The 16,271-nt window shown below is 36.7% G+C and overlaps 1 non-coding gene across 1 annotated transcript; it reads right to left on the reverse strand.

The window, feature by feature from the left end:
• Positions 1–13,440: 13,440 nt before the first annotated feature.
• LOC128576142 (U7 small nuclear RNA) lies at positions 13,441–13,502 on the reverse strand. Its single transcript, XR_008377256.1, has one exon. It is a non-coding gene; the product is annotated as a U7 small nuclear RNA (small nuclear RNA).
• Positions 13,503–16,271: the final 2,769 nt, after the last annotated feature.

Raw genomic sequence — 16,271 nt, forward strand, 5'->3', positions numbered from 1 at the left:
TCTGTTCCTAGACTGCTGACTCTGTGTTTGCCAGGATGGTACACATAGGAAAAGTCTTTTTATTTATTTATTTTTTTTTTATGGTTTTTGGCCGGGGCTGGGTTTGAACCCGCCACCTCCGGCATATGGGACCGGCGCCCTACTCACTGAGCCACAGGCGCCGCCCGGAAAAGTCTTTTTGTTGTTCCCCAAGGAACCTTACCCTCTCCCGGCCTTCAGTGACTATATGTGGAGAGAGGAGTGTCATTAAGATGGGTCACGTAAAGAGCAATTAACCTTCTGGCATAATAGTCATGTGAATTTTATACAAATTTTATTTTAGTTTTAGATGTGAGAACCTTGCACCCAGAAAAATTAAATAAACAAAGATCATAGAACTCAAAACGGTCACAGCCACTTTTAATCCCAGATGTTATTCTGGGTACCCTTTGCTATCTCTTGGCTAAAGTGTCTCTGGGCAGTTGTTATATATCAATGTAATGAGATCGAAGAGGGGCACATGTATCAAATTGTAAAATAGGTTTTGAATGAAAAGCACATAAACATGTAAATGCAGTAAGAATATGTTTTATTTCTGCAAGCAATGCTGGAACAGATGCTAAACCTTAATGGGAAATCTACAAGACATCATTTTAAACTAATAATATATAGCTCCCTAGACATATAGAACAGCTGATAGGTTATGTCCTATAAATGAAAAGGAAAAAAATAAAGATGAACAAGGTCTCAATGCAAAGAGAGATGCATTTGAGTATTTTACCATTCATAATCCAGTTAATTTATGAAATCTAATAATATCCCAGGTTTAGATGGAAGCTCTGCCTATGAAGAAGCTGAATAAAATATGCCTGTGAGCATCTAGCATCATATTGACTCATATATCTTCCCATGTTAAAATATTTAGAAATTTCATCCATTTGAGTACTCTGTGTAATTTTCCAACCTTCCTGTCCTTTCCTAGCTTTTTTCTTTGATAAAGTGGTTTTCTTTAGTGTTCCCAAGAAAGTGAAATATTTAATGCTGTTGATTGATTAATATCATAAACAAATGTAATTTCTGTACAAATGCACCAGCCAATAGTTCCTGCACTCATCTAGGAATAAACAGCACACTTGATCGAGTGTGGAATTTTACTCTTCTAAACAGAAGTCTCCTTGGGTGATAGGTGTTCCTATAGGGTGGTAATTAATGCTTTTTCTTTCCCATAAAAAATTATTTTGCATACATAAAGAGAAAAGAGATTAGCACAAGGAGTCATCTTACATTCTAATTTAAAACCACTTTACTAAAACGTATTAGATATAGAGTAGATAATTAGCCCAATTCTGAAAGATCCTGCAGAAAAATGCATGGCTATAGTGAAGTTTTCCACCTCGGCATGTTTCGAAATCACCTAGAAGACCCATTAAAGTACAATTTCTAATTTAGCAGGTATAGGAGTAGGCCTGATGATTTACATGTTTTAACAAATTCCTGGGTGATTTTGATATGGTTGGTCCAGGGACTTCCCTTTGAGGTCCAAGGTCCAAACATATTCCAAGGTAATAAAACTGCTTTTCAAATAAGTATATCTTATTTTACACGCCAAATTTAATGTCTTTAAAACTAGTGTGCGCATCTTCCAATAATGTTGCCATGTTCAAAAATCTCTGGAAAGAAAATTTCTCTCTGGGAGTTGCCTTGAGGGCAAGTTCTTGAACCAGACCGGAAAATTATTCTCTTTATTTAAATGTCACACACTGGGCCCTGTTTTATTCTCCATCTCTCCCTATTTTATGAGGGTGAGGAGTCCTATTGAAATACAAATTTCTGGATTTCTTTTTTTCTCTCACTCCTGGGCTGGGCCTTCTCTGGCTCTTTACTCCAAAACCTTCCACCCCATCATCTTACCCTGAAATTAACTGGATGCACCTTCAAATAAGGCAGAAAAGAATAAGAGAACCCTATTGGGGCTTAGGTAGAACCCTACAATCCAGTTTTAACATTGTTAAAGCTAATGTTTAGTCTCCATTTACCAGTAAAACTCTGCAGTGGGAGCTTTTGAAATTTATACATGAAACCCACCTTGAGCTTTCAACCCGGGACTTCAGTAATTTTAAATGGTATGCTAATGCTAAACCAAAGAACCAAACTTCGGTTTTTTAAATTTCTTTGGTGTCCACTATGATGAGCTGCCTCTCTACCATGAGTGGGGAATATGCATGTGAAGACACATTCACTGCCTAAATTAATAGAGAGTTCTCACAATGTCAAGGTATTTAAAGTAATTGTGATTTTGGACCATGAATTTTAAATCATTATAAAGAGGCTCAAACATATATTTATTAATCAAAGTAGGAACCATTACAATCAACACATTGTTGCCAATGAGCAATCAGTCTGTTTCTGCCTGTAGTGTAAAAATCCATGCTTCAGGATTTAAAAAACTCTTGGGAATCATTTTCCCTACAAAAAGTTGTCAAAATGCTTGAGGAAGTGGCAGTTGGTTGGCAAGATGTGACGAGGATATGGACGATGAAGTAAAACTTTGTAGCCGAATTTTTTTCAACTTTAGAAGCCTTGGTTGTCGGACATGTGGCTGGACGTTGTTGAGGAGAATAATCGGGCCCTTTCTGTTGACCAATGCCAGCTGCAGACATTGAAGTTCGGGGTGCCTCTAATTGATTTGCTGAGTGTACTTCCCAGATTTAATAGTTTCCATGGAATTCAGAAAGCTATAGTGGATCAGACCACCAAACAGAGACCATGACCTTTTTCTGGTACAAGTTTGGCTTTGGGAAGTGCTTTGGAGTTTTCTTTTAGTCCAACCACTGGGCTGGGTCTGTCACCGGTTGTTGTTTGAATTCTTTTCGTCACATGTCATAATCCGAGCCAGAAACGGTTCATTGTTGTTGTGTAGAATAAGAGAAGTCAACATGTGGAGCGACGATTGCTCTGATTTTTGGTCGGTTCATGAGGCATCCACTTATCAAGCTTTTTCACCTTTCCTATTTGCTTCAAATGCTGAATGACCATAGAATGGTTGACTCCAAGTTCTTCTTCAAGTTCTTGTGTAGTGGCCAGAGGATCATCTTCAATGAAGGTTCTCAAAGGATCGTTGGCAACTTTCTATTTCCAGCCACTATTCCTTTTATCTTTAAGCCTCTCGCTTCCTTTGCAAAACTTCTTGAACCACCACTTCATTTACATTTGTTCATTAGCAGTTCCTGGGCCAAATGAATCATTAATGTTGCAAATTATGTACACTGCTTTATGACCCATTTTGGTGAACTCAAATAAGAAAATTGTTTGAATTTGCTTTTTGTCTAACATCATTTCCATAGTCCAAAATAAATATAAATAGAAAGTAATATCATTAGAAAAAACTATAAAGCGATAAATGCACATTAAAATGTTATATAACATAACCACATTTATTTAAGATTATATTTCAGTATCAAAGGGAAAATTTCAACAATACAAAAACTGTAATACCTTTGCACCAACATATACTATTCCAAATTCTTTAAGCTATTACAGCTGATATCACAGAAATCAAGGATCATAAGAGACTAACATGAATAATTATATATCAACAAATTGTACAACCTAGAAGAAATGGAAATTTTCCTATAAACATACAATTTATCAAAAGTGAATCATGAAGAATGAATAAATCTGGATAGACCAATGATGAATGAGATTGAAACAGTAATCAAACATCACTCATCAAAGAAAAAGCTCAGGATGACTTACTTGATAGCTTCCTGGGTGAATTCTACTAAATGTTTAAAGAAGAATCAGTGCTAATTTCTCTTAAATTCTTCTAAAACCTTGGAAGGGCGGGAATATTTCCAAACTTGTTTTATGAGGTCAGCATTGTCCTGCTACCAATGCCAGATGAGAAAATATAAGAAAAGAAAATTATAGGCCAATATTCTTTTTTTTTTTTTTTTCTGTAGTTTTTGGCCAGGGCTGGGTTTGAACCCACCACCTCTGGCATATGGGGCCAGCGCCCTACTCCTTTGAGCCACAGGCACCACCCTATAGGCCAATATTCTTAATGAACATAGATGCAAAGATTTTCAAGAAATAGTAGCAAACTTAATTTAATAGTATAGTATAAGGATCATGTACCATAGTAAAGTGAGATTTATCCCTGGGATGCAAGGATGGTTCAACATACACAAATCAATAAGTGTGATTTATTACATTTATTACACCATGTTAGCAAAATGAAGTTTCTAATGTCATAGAATGTTAATCATTATTTCCTATGTCTATTTCATATTTATATATCTTCCTTGGTGAGGTTTCTATTTGGATAATTTGCATTTTTATAACTGAATTGTTTTCTTATTGTTGAATTTTAAGAATTCTTTCTTTACTTGGATACTACTGTCTATCACGTAAGTATTTTACAAATATTTCTCCAATCTGTGGCTTGGGATATGTTGCTCTTTCTTCAACCCTACTTAGAAACTCTGTAATAATTAAGCAAAAACTCTCTAGCCCCTGGTAACTTCTAATCTTCTTTCTGGTTCTATTATTTTTTTCTATTCTGGAATTTTCATGTAAATGAAATCATAATATTTTTCCTTTTGTGTCTGGCTTCTTTCACTTATGGTCCATTCGTACTGTATCAGAACCTCATTTCTCTTTATGGTTAATATTCTATTGTATGTATATACCACAGTTTGTTATTCATTTGTCTGTTGAAGAATACTTGGTTTGTTTCTACCTTGTGGCTATTGTGAATACTGATGCAATGAACGTTGGCACACACATTTCTGTTTGAGTCCCTGTTTTCAATTCTCTTGGACATACACTTAGAGTGGAATTGTTGAGTCATCTGATAATTCTATGTTTAGCTTCTTGAGGAACTGCCAAACCATTTTTCACAAAAACTACACCATTTAACTAAATTCCTATTTATCTACCAATGTGAAAGCGGAATAGCACCCTCCCCTCCCTCCACTCTACTGACACTTGTCAGTATGGTCCTTGAAAGGAGGGTGCTGATGCATGGATCCCAATATTTCTTCTTGATATCTACTCCTCCAGAGATATGGGTTATATGAAATTTTATGTATGTGGTTACTTTTTATGTATGTGAAATCTTTATGAAGTATAAAATTCACAGAGAAAGGTACAAGCTCTAATTTTTCCAAGGCAAATACACATGTAACCAGCATCCAGATAAAGTATCAGAGAATTACCAGGCTCTTCCTCATATTTCTCCCTTGTACTCCTACTACATATTATGAATACAGCCGAGAACAACTGCTATCCTAGGTTCCACTGCTTTGATTAGTTTTCCCTGTATTTTAACTGTGTATATATGAATGGTATCACATAATATACCACTTTGTTTTTGATTTATTTTACTCAGCATTATTTATATGAAGTTCATTATTATTGTCTGAATGTTAGTGTCCCCCATATATTCACATATTGGAATCCTACCCCCCAATATGATGAAATTAGGAGGTAGGAGGTGATGAGGTCAAGAGAATAGAGTTCCCAGGAATGGGATTAGTGCCCTCATAGGGAGGACTAAGAGAGCTCTCTTACACATTCCACCATGTGAGGACACAGGTGGAGTGGCCATCTGTGACCTAGCACACAGGTCCTTGCTAGACATAAATTTGGCCCTGACTTTTCAGCCTTGAGAATAGTGAAGAGTACATTTCTGTTACTTACGAACTACCCATTTTATTGTATTTTGTTACAGCAGCCCACACAGTTTAAGACATTTGTTTACAGTATGACACTGATTTATGGCTGCCCCTTTTCATGGTCTTATAGTGTTCGATTGTGAGAATAAATAAAAATGTATTCTAATGTTAATGAGCTTTCAAGTACCTTCTGGATTGGGCCATTATGAATAATTCTTCTGTGAACACTCTCGTACATTGTGTATGTGTGTTTGCTTGTGAACATATGTGATACTTTTCTTTGTATATTCCTAGATACACAGGAATAGTTCTAGATTAGTTCTAGAATTAGTTCTAGATGAATTATGGCTAATTGTTTAAAAATAATGAAATAGTGGAAATGATTTCCAAGGATAAATGCATTTCTGTAGGCTGTATCGAAAACCCGTAAAGTGTTGTTATAACCTTAAATATACATACAAACACACACACACAAATACACCCCACTTAGCACAGCACTTATACACAGCAGGCATCTAATAAAGATTAGTTAAATGAATAGACAAAAAGATGAGCAAAACATGATTTTAAAGGTAATAATGTGGGTTTTTTTTTGTTCTGAAATACTACTTTTTTAAAATTTCAGATTGTATGAGGGTACAAGTGTTTAGGTTACATTGTTTTCATTTCTAAGGTATAGTTCAAGTTGTAGTTAAGCCCTTCACTCAGGGGGTGTACAGTATACCAGCGAGTACTATTCAGCCATAAAATGGATGGAGACTTTTTATCTTTTGTATTTACTTGGATGGAGTGGAAACACATTCTTCTTAGTAAAGTATCACAAGAATGGAAAAGTGAGTATCCAACAGTGTGTTTTGAAGGTGAGCGTTTATCTACTTAAGTATATGACTTTGAATGCTCTATAACTACAATGCTGATAGTTTGGTCATCTTACTATGAATCTTTTCCTTTGGAAATTTTAAATTTCAGAACTAGACAGTAGCACGAATATGATAATGCTGGAATTAATACTTCTCAAGTCAATTTGGCTGACAATACTATATTGACTAGGTATAAACTTGTGACTAAATGGAACTAAGGTAAAGTGAACACAAAGTGAAGTTCTGCAGGGTTCCTGCTTACAACTAGATGCTTTTGCACCTGCAGAGAAGCCGACTGTGATCTTCTGTAGCTGCATCTGCTCCCTCCCTCCCCTGTAGCCTTTGCAACACAACTGCATTGCTCCTGAATTTTGCGGACAGAGTTTTGATTTTCGTATCTGGCCCATGAAACAGTATTCGTACATCTGTCCATTTGGAAAGCCTTCAATAGCAGACTAAATCCCTTAAACCTGGCAAGAGGGGACTGCTGGCTTTCCAAGTACTGTGTATGGATAGCTGACTGAGGGATCCAAATCTGAAAACTGGCTCCCATTTTCTTTGGTGTGTCATTTTGTAAATGGCTCAAAGTGAATGGGGTAGGGGGAGAGAAATCTTAGGTCTGTCCTTTTCCTTTCTGTTTCCTTTGCTTGGTCTTCAAGCAAGCACAACATGGTGAAAACCCACGCTGTATTTGCTCCTTCAATGTGTAATGTGTAGAGTTAGGGTTCCCCCAAGCAGGGGTGTGACCTTTCTCTTGAGATTTTTCAGATAGTTTGAATGACAGCAGTTATTTTCTCCTCTGAGTTCAAGATCTATCTTACCTGCTCAATGGCCTCCCATCAGAGTTTTAAATGTGCAAGACAGCATGAGAGAATGGCCTTCCCAGGAACTATGAATTCAAATGGCTTTAGGGGACAGGCAGGGGAAAGGGTGAAACTTTGTGTATACTAAATAGGGGGAAGGGTAGTTTCAAGTAGAAAATACATTTTTTTTTTAAAAGGAACTCTCCACACATACTTTGCAGGCATGCACACACATACACACACACACACAACCAGAATATTTTTTTCTCACTCATATTTCTTCCAAAACTGCTGGGGGTAAAGAAATAAAATAATTTGCTGTTGTACTATATTTCTAGGGTGCCGTTTTGTTAACCTGAGTTTAGACCATAAAAATATGATCAAGATCTAGCACAATATCATCAATGGGCAGGTGTGCGTGTGTGTGTGTGTCTGTGTGTGTAAATCAGACTGGGCAGTGCCAGGTTGCTGTCTAAACTATCTGCACCCATCCTCACTCTCATTAGCAGTTTATGAGAGTCTCCACATCCCTGTAAGCCCTGGGAAACCCAACTTGCTAATTATTGTCAGTTGAAAAGGTGTGACATGACATCTCATTGGTGTCTTTGTTCCCATTATTCTGGTTCCAAGTTTGAAGGACCTTTTGGGTTTCTTTCCTTGTAAACTGCCAGCCTCTTTCCTTTGCTCACTTCCACTTGATAGTAGGAGTTGTCTACAGGTTCCAGAATTTAAAATCCTAGTTTAAGGTATTGTACGTATCACCTCTTTTTCTTTTCGCCCATGAACTCCTTCACAACATTTCTTAATTTTGATGAAATCAGAATGATGTTTTTTTTCTCTCATCAACTGGGCTTTAGAAGTTTTACTGAGGAATCCCCGTAACCCAGTATGTGCTGGAGCAGAGCCAGTCTCCACCTGTGCCTCCACGGAGACGTGAACCTGCTCTCAGATCAGTCTGACAGTACCAGACTTGCAGGGAGTTCTTCAGTCCATGGCTTTATGACAAGCCAGCATCAGTAGGAAGTTATGTTTAGCAATGGGAACATGAGCAAAAAAGTGATTCTCGTTGGAAATCTCTCTCATGGGAGCCATCAGCATCTACTAGCACTCACCACGCTCCTTCATCGAGAAGAACTGTGACAAGGTATGAAGACGTTGCTGCCAACTGTGTCCTTCAGAAGATATTAACAACAAAAAGAGAATGCAAAGTGTGCTTGCCCATTGTTATTTTGGATCTACTGTTCATCGTATCTTTATAGCTATAATCTTAGCATAACACAAAAGGGAAGGAAGTATTAGAATGTTTCTATTTCTAAATGGAGCCTGGGAAAACATAAGCTCAAGATATTGTTTCTATCATCTTGAGGCAATCTTAGGTAATTGTTTTTAAAGAAATAAATGCCGTTTCTATCTTGAGTTTTTTTATGAAATGACCCTTTCTGTTATCACTTGGCATTGGCCATACTGAGGCACTCAAGATATATTATGACCATGAGAGCCCACACTTGGAAGGTGAGATAGAAAGATTGACAGAGATACTTAGCTGAATGAAAAATAATAGCATATAAGTTTTAAAAAGTGATAATGTTGCCAATAATGTTCTTAAAGACACAGAAATTGCTTCTGTTATGAATATGTCACTGCTTTACCTGGTAGAAATGATTCCCCACCCTCGGAACACTGTGCAGGTTTTTGTAAGCCTTTTAGCTTATAAAACTTAAACTTTTTTTATTTTTAAAATTCATTTTCTTATTCTTGCACATTCACATTTTACACAGGCTGCCTTTTGACTAAGCTTTCTTAATCTTCTGCCAGTCAGGGGTACTGAATTACATTATTCAGTGGTTCTCAACCTTCCTAATACCATGGCTCTTTAATACAGTTCCTGTGACCCACAGTTTGAGAACCGCTGCTCTGTAGCTTTGACGTCCTTTTGACTTACCATGTAGATTATCTTTTCTAGGTTGTTAAAAACACTGAAAATAACATTTTCCTCCCCCATTTCCTAATACCTGTCACGGTTTAGACTACCAGAATACAAATCTAGAAGTATCAGCTCTACTCAGAATAATTGGAGATTTAAAAAATTTCAAATGTAGGTTTGAGCCTATGAATAATTTTTAAACTCTACTCTAAATATTTTAGGATTTTTATCATTGATTTAAAAGTAGAGATGGCACATTAATAAGGCATAGTGAACATTTAGAAATTGAACTCTTTTCCTCTGAAAAAAATGAATATCTTCAACTTACAAGAACCTTTATTAATGAGGTATCAAAGCAGAACATTTCATTTTATTACAATTGATACTAACCAGCTGAACTCATAAGTTACAGTGAACCGTAAGTGGCCCAGTATACCAGAGTCTTACTAGACCAAACTGAGAACATTTTCATAACCAATGAACAAGGGAAATTATTTTGCCTCCCATTTCAGACTCACAGACTCACCCTATGACAATCATGTTTATGTTTTCAAAGCTTGATTAGTATAATGAACATGAAAACCCCTTCCTATTCTTGAAATCCTAGTTTACTTAGTTCAGCAAACTTATGAAACATTTCTTTCCTGTTGTTTTCTGACTTGGCAAGTACATTATTTTTTTAAGGTGTAGGTAACAGAAAGCTGATGAGCAAAGGAAACAGTCATGCTTACTTTTTTGTGATATCCTACACCACTGATAGCAAAACAGTCCTCACATAACCTGCACGAGGCCCACAGACCACACGTTGGATACTCCTGCGGTTTACAGGTATTTGTTTTATTCTCTGATATTTCTATATTTACTATAATATACCATGGCAAAAAGACAAACACTATTTTAACTAAAAGAGTCTTATTTTTTTTATTAAATCATAACTGTATACATTGATATGATCATGGGGCATCATACTCTCGCTTCATAGACCATTTGACACATTTTTATCACAATGGTTAACATAGCCTTTCCGGCGTTATCTCAGTTACTGTGCCAAAACATTTACATTCTACATTTACCAAGAGTCTTATTTTGATCCTCATTGAATATGTCAACCTCTTTTGCAGTATTTTCATGCTTTATCCATAGATGAAGGGACAGTTGGTATTGGATAATTTTCCATAGTTGTCTACCCTGCCATCCTTCCTGACTTCCCTCCCTCTGCTCACAGGAAACTTCTTGGTGAAATTAGGTCGCACTCCAAACATGCTAGCACCATTGTCAAGGAGAAAACTGTGAAACTGTGCACTTAACTAACATCACTAAAGAATCATGAAAAGTCCATTGATGGATTTATAAAACTGAGCAAAATAAGAAAGAGAAAGCAAGAACAAGGAAAATAGATCAATCCCAAAATGTTTGTTCAATGGATGTCTTATGGACACAAGTACTTTGCACAATAGTTACCACATAGGAAGTACAAGATAAATATAACTTAGTCCTATTAGTCTTGTACAAGTATACAGTCTCCTCAGTGACATACACCTTATTCTCTACATGGATAAGGAGAGGAGGTTTTCTTCAGTTATTATGACTTCAAACATGGAGTACATGTTTTCCCCAGCACAGACAAGACATTTGATCTGAGCTCTGTGATAATTTAGCATTATTTGAAAATGTATTCTGGGATCACATTCCCCATAATCCATTCAGAATTAATATTATAGACTTTCTCAGACAGGCAAATCACTATCAATTAGTGTGCAAGTATCTCTTGACATGTTATCGCATTTGATCCAGGTAGTGGTTGGACACATAATTATGTTTAAATATAAAATAAGACTGGTGCCACCTGTAGCTCAGGGGGTAGGGCGCTGGCCCCATATACCAAGGGTGGTGGGTTCAAACTCTGCCCCAGCCAGCTAGAACAGCAGTGACAACTGCAACAACAACAATATATACATTGTTGTAAATATATTATGTTTTTTATATATATAAAAAGAACCACTATTCTTCCACAAATGTAACAACACCCCAACCAGAGAACTATATGGTAGTTACTGAAAAACACTATCAATGATAATAATTGTTGGACACAGTATTAGCATAAAACCCAGCAAGAATTAACAAGTTCAAGTAAGCAAATTATAGTGATCCAAACTATAGAATTCATAATCTAATTGTGAGAATACACCTCCTGCCTTTTTATTGGCAAACTAGTGCTGAGCATGTGGCTTCAAAGCCCTCCGTATTCCTTTCCCTCTGTAATTTATATCAGGTACTTGTTACAGTTAAGCACATAAACTTGGGTGGTGTGTCACTTTAATACTCCTTGAAGGGATCAAAAGAGGTCAACTCTTTATAAATTTAGGTGATGGATGGGAGAATAGGGATGCAAACATCTCAATAGACCTTCTTCATGCAAACTTTCAGTGATGGGCAGTGGCCCTGGCACCTGGGACACCCTCCTACTAGTGTCATTGCCAGAATTCCTACCTGTGCTGTGAAAAATGGTCACTATTGAATTGGGCACCTGATCCTTTATCTGACTTCTGACTCTCGAAAGGTGGAAAAAGGAAGAATCTGTCCAGCCCCGCTTCCATTGACGCTGCTTTAATCAGCTGAAGCTCATAATATGCCTCTGCCCTTTCTTTAAACTAAACATCTCCAATAATTTCACAGCACAACCCTGGAGAAGAGGGTCTGAATTGGCTCTGGATCACGTCACAGGTTTTAGTTCATTCAAAAAACTAAAAGAGGAAGGGCGGGACTCATGGAGTGCAAAGTTACAGCCTACACAGAGTGGCCTTCCAAAGCTGGGGGTCAGCCCCAGTGCTTGGACACATACCAGGATTCTCTAACATCTGTGAGGATTAAGGAGTGTATTTATATTAAATTTATATCACATGAATACCCACAAGTAAGTCATTTTCCAAGTAATTTAAATACTAAATTATGCATCATTCATTGAAGTGAGCATTGAAGGGATCAGATGATTTATTTACTCATTTAATGGGACAAAGACATGAATGGGCCTTGTGTTCTAGATTCGATTTGGGGGGTACACCCTAAAAGGATTTTTGTCATATTTAACCAGAATTTGCCACATTGTATTATTCCGTGTTATGCAAGTAACTTTTAAGGTGTCAGTAGGTAATCTGCAACACACAGGATAACATGAACCTATTAAATTTCATAAATTAAACTACAGTAAATAGAAAGAACGTACTATGTTACTCCCCTAATTTGTTCATTCTGCTGAAAAATATTATTTTGCACAAATTCTCTGAATATGAGACCAGAAGTTGGGGTTATTTTTAGGAGCCATCTAAGATGTATTTTGTACATACTAAATTTGTATATTGAATATATCCTACAATAATGCATATTATACAACATTTTTCTTTTTTAATTATTTTTGAATTTGCTCAGTACCATTAATTCTTGGCATAATTTCAATACCAAGTATAATATTATTATGATAGTATATTATACATACTATTACTGCTATTACATTTGAGGAATAATAATATTTAATAGGTTTTTTGTTTTGTGCTTTTTAGAAATAATTATCTCATTCCTTAATAGATGATTTTTATGTTAATAATTTAAAATACACACATACACACACACACATATTCATTATGAATTAGTAGAGTACATAAGTCACCACTAAATGATTAAGGGATGATACTGTTCTATAAAACAAAATATACAAAGTTTTAAGGGAAAAAAATCTGGCTAATTCTGTGTCTCTCTGTTTTGCCTACAGGACAGCTAAATGTCTCTAAAGTAAAACAAATTCCCCAGGAAACAATAACAAGAAAGTACTTTCCAAGTTTTAATATTTGCTTTTAGATCATTGTACTGTTTATTTATTTATTTAATCAAGGCAGTAAGTTGAAAACCCAACTTGGCAACCGTACTCAGCTGACGGCATGAAAGTGTTTTCACTTTTCCTTTGAGGAGAGGTATTATATAAGCTCCTTAAAAATGGATTACGTATTTTACATTTTTCATTTTCTTTGATCATTGCAAAGACACTGGAGTCCATTTATAATGCTGTTTTAGTGGTTTATGCATCTGGAATTTCTTTATGAGGAAACCACCTTGCATTGAAGTTCTCTTGGTGTTTTGGTGTCCACCCCAAATTCCTATGTTGACACCTAATTTCCTTCTCTTTTGGGGGGGAGGACTTCAGGAGGGATCTTCCAGTGGAGAACAGAAAACCTGCTAGACAAATTCTAGAAGAGTTGTAACACTGATACTTAATTTCCAGTGCAGTAGTATTAAGAAGTAGGACCTTTGGGAGATGATTAAGTCATGAGGGTGAAGCCCTCATTGATAGAACTAACATGCTTATAAAAGAAGCCCAGGGAGCTCATTCATCCTTTGCACCAGGTAGGGATACAGCAAGAAGATGCAATCTCTAACACAGACAGCAAGCTCTTAACAGCAAGCTCAAGACAACAGATCTGCTGCTAACATTAATTTTAGCCTTTTCAGATTCCAGAATTGTAAGCAATAAATTTCTGTGGTTTGTAAATTACTCAGTCTAAGATATTTTATTATAGGAGACTGAATCATTTACAATGATTGCCAATAACACCTACTTGTTAGAACCCATAGATGGATCTATCATTATTTCAAATTCTGAGTGATACACTTTGTTTGGGATTGTAAGCTCTGGATATAAGCTCTGTCCTTTGCCCTGCAATAACCAAAAAGAACCTGTCCATTGCTAGAAAGAAGCCAATTGTATTCGGAATTCAGAGGGTGCTATGAAGCATCCTTTCACTCTTTGTATATGTTTGTCTCTTTTTCTGAATCCGTCAGGTAGGGTACATAAGTACACTGCCACTTTCCTCCTTTTGCCCCTCTCCTTCCTTTCTCCTAGTTCCTACATTCTGTCTACTCCATCATGCCTATGTTGGCTCAAGTCAGGCAGATTTGTTTATCCTCATGCTCAAAGTATGCAAAGCCATTAATGTTGAACATTTTTCAAGCCACTCTGTACCCTCATGTGTTTGAGAAACTCAACCTCTAGGTCTTCAACTGCTGTCTAACATTCATTGAATTAGAGGACAGAGAGAATATTATATTTATTTTATTTTTGCTCAGATTATATAGGAATAAGAGTATGAATAGATCAGAAGATGTATGAAGTATACAGTAGAGTTAATTTTTAAATAGTGTTCCATCCTCTCCTTCTTTGGATGGATATGTATTCACCTTCAATTTTCCAGGACTCTGGAAAAAGCACCATGAGTCCATGTGGTAAGGGCAGCTTAGCTCACACACATAAATACAGTCAGAACCCATCTGCTTCCCTTGTTCTTAGCTATAGTGATTAAGGTGATTAATAATCTCAGTTGCCTGGGACTCATAGAAGGTGTCTTGGGACATAAGACTTTCCATGCCTATACTTCTGGGGCAATTACAGTTTGGCTAAGACCAGAAAGGTTCCCAAGAAGCAGGTCTTTGACTTCTGAAACTGAACAAGTTGTTCATCTTGCTTTGCTACCAACTTCTGATTTCATCATGGCACCTTTGAGGAAACTCATGGTCTAGGACCAGTTGACTCAATCCTTGCTTCAGATTAAGTTGTATGGCAAAAGTCTTGTTATCTTTCCGGAGAAAATTATCTGATTGTGTTACTCCTGGTCACTGGAACTTATCTCATTTTCACAGAAAAAAATTCCCAGTTCCTCCACATGACATTTTTAACATCTGAAATGTGTCCTGTGACTTCTTCCCTGTCCCTCTCTCTCTTTCTATTTTCCACCATTCACCATCTTCACAGAACTTTCTGTCATTCTCCTTCCAGACTGGGGACCTGAGTGCACACACATTCTTTCATCTCAGAGTCACTCTTTCCCTGTCTTCCTTACATTTTCCCTCCATCCGTGTACTCATTTTGTAAGGAAGCTCAAGCCCCATTGCTTCTAAAGAACAGTTGCCATCTTCTTTAAGGAGTTATCTCCCCATCCTTTAAGTTCAACTCGTGTTTTGTTTCTGTCTTGATAATAGAACTGACCATGTGAATTGGTCATCAAATACATGGTATTTAGACATGCCTCCTTTACTGGACTATTTCTCAGAAACAGTGATAATTTATTTTCATTTCCATATCTAGTCCCTAATCGCTTGCCTGGTTCACAGTCAAATTTGTTGCATGAACATTAAGCTGTTACATTTTTATACCACAGAGGCTCAGTAGTTAAATGATTTCCTCAAGATCAATAGATCTAAGAATGATGAAGGAGGACTTGAACTAAAGTCTTCCAAATCTAACATCTGGGCATTCATCACTACATTATTTGTTTACAATGATTGCCAATAATATATACTGTCAGCTTTATTTCTCCTTCTTAATTTTGATGTATTTATTTTGGAGTAACATAAGAGTACATACAATTAGGCTACATTGTCTGTGTTTGTAAGTTTTTGTAGTTGGGTCCATCGCCCAGGAGATGTGCCCTATATGCCCTTACATTGTACCCTAGAGATGGGAGCCCAGTGAAGCCCTTCTTCTCCTCTTCCCTCCCTTCTCCCCAAAATAAATCATGTTTTTTTCCCTTGTAAACCCGTGGTTTTCATCTGCTAGTTTCAAGTTACTATTGAATATACCACAGAGTACTATTCAGCCATGCACTCTCAACTTTTACTGGTGAACATCTGCAAGGCCCAGGAGACGCATGCTTCTGCAGAATGAGAAAGCAACTTCAGGCTTTGAGGCTATGATCTGCAAAACTTAACAGAGTTCCTCAAAGAGAAAATGGTCTATTTGGATTAGAACAGCCCTGCACTAAAAAGCCATTGTCACCTTCCATATTTTGGTTAAATTTAGACCAGAGGTATTGATTTAGGTGAGCCACTCCTCAGATTACATAAACTAATATAATATTTCTCAAACAGATCTTAAAGTAAACTGACTTTTGGTTATGATATCTATTGTGCATATAAAAGGAAGGTCGTTACTTGGATAAATCAGCCCATCCTATTATCATGGAATTGAAATTCCATGGTTTTG

The sequence above is a fragment of the Nycticebus coucang genome, chromosome 23, assembly GCF_027406575.1.
Source record: "Nycticebus coucang isolate mNycCou1 chromosome 23, mNycCou1.pri, whole genome shotgun sequence".
In the NCBI taxonomy this organism is placed as follows: Eukaryota; Metazoa; Chordata; class Mammalia; order Primates; family Lorisidae; genus Nycticebus; species Nycticebus coucang.